We start from the raw sequence: 6,502 nt of genomic DNA, 5'->3' as shown, positions 1-6,502 counted from the left end.
AGAGAGACGACGTCGTGAAATTCATGAAACAGTTCTGTCCAGATGCCTAAGAAGAATGGAAAGCATATAAGTCGAAGAGAAGAGTGTATACACTGATAGGACCTAATTATGTGTGGCATGCGGATGGATACGATAAATTAAAGCTGTATGGATTGTGTATTCATGGATGTATTGACGGTTACTATCGTTGAATCATGTGGCTTGATGCTGCATCCAGTAATAATGACCAAGTTGTTGTTGCCAAGTACTACATGGACTGTTTAAATCATGTTTAGTGTGCTCCACGAATTTTACGAGCAGATATGGGTACTGATCTTTTTGCAGCCGCATTCATTCGTTTATGGATGCTTTGCAAACGGATTAAGACAGAATTGGACAGCACTGGAATTCTCGCAGTACACGACCACAAATTCCGATGTGTGGTATTTTGTCCCTGAATTGACTGATGCCCATGACTTTTGGTACTAATGTGAAAAGGGAAGATATGAATGCGTGCATCAGTCATTTTTCAACGGAAAGACATTTAAAGTAGAGAATTTAGAGCGCTTGTAAAATTTATCAAACCAGGTGTACATATCCATGTTTATCCATTTGATGCCTTAAAACTTTTCACCGAGCTAAATAGTACTTTGGAAGAAAACATATAATGAAAAAAAAAAGAAATAAGTTGCATAGCTATATATGAGCAGGAATTCTTCTATACCAAACCTAATATGTCCTTTAAGTGTCATTTTAAAATGTGTCACCCTTCTACAGATTTTATTTGAACTGTATTTTGGAAGTATTTGCATGTTCTGTTAAATCCATGTTCCCTGACTGTAAATGATACTCATATAATTGATGAGTTTAACATATTGATACTTTCTATGTTTATAGTCTTTCCAATGTGGTTAACATGGACGTTTTCAAATAAGTATATACAAGTACAATGCATAACAATAACTTTGCATTACAACTTCTGGGGTTTTGAACTTACATGTACATGTACTTGAAACTAAGCTTGATATGGTTTAGACCATGTTGTCATGCGTGGCTGATGGTGTTATTTTTTCACCGTGCTTACAAGAAGGCAGAAATAAAAAGTAATTACCTCATTCTTAATTTGTGTTTTCTTAGCAATGTTACAAATATTGGTAATAAAAAGGATTATGGGATAGAGAACTTCAAGATTACATCATTGTTCCGATGTTGTTTATCGTCAAAGGGTGGTATATGTTGCGCAGTTTTCCGAGTCTAGAAAGGACTGATCAAATTAGTTCAGAATGTTATCAAACTTCCAACATTACGCATATAAAGTTGATCTACTGCATTTACAAGAGGTTTTTTTTTTATATAAGTTCCATATTGCTATATAAGGAAATCTTACAATGCCCACTTGACAAATCAAAATTCCATGACGTTTGGTGTCTGAAAGTGTAATTCTAATGTTTTTCACATGGTGATGTATATACGATAAACCCCTGTCCCCTTGTGGCTTTCTTTGGCATATCAAAATTACTTGAAGACATTTGGTAAAAATCTTACGTAGTTTTTGAAAAGATTTTGAAGTTTTTTTCCTTTTGGTTTCTAAGCTCTGTATTAAATTTTACTTTTTTGAAGGAACCTCAAAACACCATAAAAGAAACAACACGTAATGTTTAGTGAATTTACAAAATCACATCCCATTGTTCTTACCAAAATTCAATATCAATATGATCCAGTTTCTCAACTTTTTTCATACTACCCGCTGACAACGTGTTCAATGTGGAGTTATTTTATTACCTCTGATCTTTATCACCTCGTTACGACAAGAAAAGAATAGGGAAATTTTTCCGGGATGCTGAGGAACTTTGCTTAAAATGATTCGGGGTTTTTCCCCCCAGGAAAAACAACTGTTTAAAATTCGTAAAAAATAAAAACTAGTATCAATTAATTTTCGTCTTTTAAAACGACTGTGCCAGAAAAAATGCTAAACGTCCGTTTTACTAAAACAAAAAATCCCCTTCTATCAGTACTTTGTACTTTGATTTAGGGATATTGTTTAATAATTTTTGGACGACACAACGTTTAACACTTCACCCCCCCGCAAGTATAGGGCAATTACAATGGTGAGCCCTTTGTGCCCGGGTGAGCTCTTATGTTACACATGCTCGAACAACTCATCAACCCGAACACTTAATTTTTTCGTTCTGTTTTATGTTTAAAATGACACATGAGGGATAAACTGACAAATTTTAAAGTGTGATTTTCCAGCAAAGTAAAATGATAAGTTGTTTTAGATTTAAACTTACTAGCATTTGGGAATTTTTTTATATTTTGATAATCAAATACAACAAGAGCTTCCCGGCGTCAAAAAATTTGAAATTGTGGGAAATATTGGTCAAAGATTACCAAGATTTTTAGAAAAAGGAGAAAAAAAATAAGACAAACAATGTACGGGATTTGTGGGTTTGGGTATGTCTTTTCACATGGGTTTGGGTATGTTTAAACAAAGGGTTTAAAGTTTAAAGCCCAAAAATAAACATTTTGACAAAAAAGGAATAGTAGCAAACTTAACTAATTTCTATGTCAAAAAGGTCAAATCTAAAAAAGTCCTTGTTCTAAGTCATTATCCTTTTCTAATATGTAGACTATGGCGTAAACAAAGGGGGCCCAAAATTTCAAAAACCAAGACAAACAGGGTACAAAACATGGCCGGGAAAAATTTGATTTCAAAAACCAAAAAGGCCATAAATTTTACAAAAAAAAAGGGTTTACAGAGTTATTTTCTTCCCACAAAAATCATGACGAAAACAAGCTTCAAACAACATTTCAAATAGTTTTGACAAAACTTGCATACGAAAAATACCAAATTTTAAAGTCCAAAAAAAGGCCATAATTCACCCCAAAAAAGGACAAGTATGTGCCTTTTCACAAAGGAAAACATAATAAAAAAAAGGTTTTAAAATCACTGCAAATATTTTGACAAAAAATTGACTGTACAAAATTACCAATATCCAAGTAAAAAGCCATAAATTTGCTAAAGTGTTGCAGAGTTTTACATTCACCTACAATAGAAATTATTAAATAAACAAGTGATAAAAGTTTCAAACCTATATCAAACCGTTTAAAAAAAAAAAAATGAACTGGTACGAAAAAATTAACCAAAATCTGTGAGTTTTAAAAAAGGCCAAATTCAGCCAAAAAACCTTTACGAGTTATGTACTCTTGCCCCAAAATTGACATGGGGAATGTTACACTTTTTGAAATTTCAAAGCTTTATTTCAAAAGGGTTTTTTCATAAAGGGACTGGTACAAAAACTTAACCAAGGGTGACGCCGACCCGCACCGACGCAGCCCTGGTGAGTAGGATAGCTCTTTATTTTTTCGAATAGTCAAAAAATCGAGCTAAAATTATTTTTTATAAATGAACACAAAATAATCAGAGAATCTTGCATATAAACGTTAGTTTTTTTGTTCCCTTCACAAATTTTGTGGAAAAAATGAGAAAAAAAGTAAAAATCATCAATTAAGGGGAAAAAAATTCTGAAGAAAAAACACCCTTTTTAAATCGGGGACACAACACATTAGCTTATACAAAATATAAAAATACTTTTAAAGACACAAAAGGGTTTAACGTTTGTTTACTGAAAATAACGACTTTCGACTCTCACGAGTCTTCTTCAGGGGTTTAAAATAAAATATTTACAGATTGGACAGGCAAAGATCAATGTGGACTTTTGACCTTCAGGTGTTACCTTGACCTTTGCACTAGGGGTCTGGGTATTGCATATGACACATTGTTTCATTATGGTGAACATTGTTGTCAAGTAATATTAAAATCCCTTAATTGATGAGAGTTATCGACCAGAAAGAAAAAAATCCTATTGACCTTTGACTTCTGACAGTTACCTTAACCTTTGTGCCAGGGATATTGGGTTGCGTAAGACAAGTTGTCTCATTATGAAAAACATTTGTGCAAGGCAATACTAAAATCCCTTCATGGATAGCAGAGCTATAGATCATACAGGAAAAACCCTTTGAACGTTGACCTCCAAGTGAGACCTTGACCTTTGAATAAGGGGTCTGGGTGTTGCATATGACGCATTGTCTTATCATAGGGTACATTTGTGCCAAGTAATATTAAAATCTCTTAAAGGGTGGTTGAGTTACAGACCTAACACGTAAAAGGTCCTTTTGGCTTTTGACTTCCAAGTGTTACCTTGACCTTTCAGCTAAGGGTCCGGGTTTTGCACAAGTTGTCTCATCCAGAGTAATATTTGTGCAAACGTATATTTAAATCCTGTTTTGCATGCCAAAGTTATAGACCGGACAGAAAAAATAACCTCACCTTTGGTTGGTCTCGAGGTGGGACCTTTACCTTTATGTTAGGGTTCTGGTTGTTGCGCATCATGGGGAACATTTAGGCCAAATAATATTGCAAACCCTTGATGGATGACAGAGTTATGGACCGGACACGAAACATACCCTGTTCATGCCATATTAACATTTGGCTGCCAAGTGTGATCTTGTCTTTTGAGCCAGGGGTCTTAATGTTATGCATGCCACATTATCTTATTATGGGGAACTTACTTTTGTGACAAGTAATATTAAAATCCCTTCTTCGATAGAGAGTTATGGACCACCCTGTTCACATCTTACTTCAAATTGGGTCCTTGACATTTAAGCTGGGGGTCTGGGTTTTGCGCTTGGCACATTGTCTCATCGTGGGGAACATTTGTGCCAAGTAATCTCAAAATCCCTTGATGAATGACAGCGTTATGGACTGGACACGAAACAGACCGTGCCCGTGCCATGTTAACATTTGACTGCTAAGTGTGACCTTGACCTTTGATTCAGGGGTCTGGAAGTTGTGCAGGACATATCGTCTTATTATGGGGTACATTTGTGTCAAGTAATAATATAACCCTTTTATGGATGGCAGTTATAGACCGGACAGGAAAAAAAGCCCTGTTGAACTTTGACCTCCAATTATGACCTTGACCTTTGAGCTAAGGGTCCGGGTTTTGCACATGACACGTCGTAACTAAACACTTTATTTTACCTTGAAGATATACAAGAGACTAGAAAAATAATAATGTGTATATACAAAAGATTTCTTAAAGTTGCAAGAAGAATACACAGAGGTTAACTTTAACCTTTTTGGCACTGAAAGATAAAAAAGTTTGCTGCAACACAAAATGACAACTTAAACAAGAGGACTAAGAGACACTAAGTCGTTCATCTGAGCACGCATTATTTTATTTTTGAGCAGTACATCCAGTAGTTATTAAAGTATACTGGAGTTTACTGTAGAATAATTGTACTTCTGAACATTTCATGTACTGAAGAATACCAACAGAATATATCATATAATACTGTTTGTACAGTAGTATATTTAATATACACCGAAGATAGTGTACTGTATCTACTATAGTTTACTGTATGTACTGAATTATATTGTATGCAATGTCATATGTTGTGATTGCTCTAGTATACAGTACATGTATATTCAGGACATGTACCGTGTCAAGAGAAGTATACTGATTCTACTGCTACCGTAGAATACTGTATGCACCATAACATACAATGGTAACTGTGTGCACTGAATTATTGTAGTAAAGTATGTACTTTAGTGTGCAGAGAATTATTTCCTGTGTTTAGAAAGAAGTCAATGTTGGGATGTAATTGTTCAGACCAAGTTTGGAGACAGTGCATACACTGGTTCCCGAGCAGAAACCATTTAATAGTTTATCTACATTAAAGGTTTAGTAACAGCAGCCCCTATGTGCAGTGGACCGGAACCATATTTTTTTGGTTGGATTTAACGTCGCACCGACACATGATAGGTCATATGGCGACTTTCCAGCTTTAATGGTGGAGGAAGACCCAAGGTGCCCCTCCGTGCATTATTTCATCACGAGCGGGCACCGGGGTAGAACCACCGACCTTCCGTAAGCCAGCTAGATGGCTTCCTCACATGAAGAAATCAAAGCCCCGAGTGAGGCTCGAATCTCCTGGTGTTTGAAAGATGCTGCAAACCCAGTTTGCACGCAGTGCATACATTGGTTCATGAGAAGAAGCCATTCAAATGTTTATCTTCTTTAGTAACAGTGGTCCATGTGTGCTGTGGGCCGAAACCATTTCCTGCTTTTTTAAAGAGATCAATGTAAGGATGCTACAGACCAAGGTTGGTGGATATCTGGTTTGTAGTTTCTGAGAAGAAGACATCTAAATGAAATGTTCATGATGGACGATGCGCAATGGACGACGGACGATGGACGCCGGACAACCCATAAATTGCTAACAAGCAGCATTTGACTGTATGTTTCCCTGAACAATTTCTCAATCTACCGATTAAGTTAAAATAGATACAATACCAATGAACAATTATGTATGAAACAATGGATATTCTCTCTGAGTTATCTGCTGCTATGTGTCTGTATATAAACATGAATATGATTAAACACACAGATTTTTTACATAAGAAGCCGTTAACACACAGACTCATGTAACAGAAAAACATTTTGACAGGCTCTATATA

The sequence above is a fragment of the Mercenaria mercenaria genome, chromosome 18, assembly GCF_021730395.1.
Source record: "Mercenaria mercenaria strain notata chromosome 18, MADL_Memer_1, whole genome shotgun sequence".
Classification (NCBI taxonomy): domain Eukaryota; kingdom Metazoa; phylum Mollusca; class Bivalvia; order Venerida; family Veneridae; genus Mercenaria; species Mercenaria mercenaria.
This window is presented reverse-complemented; position numbering follows the sequence as displayed.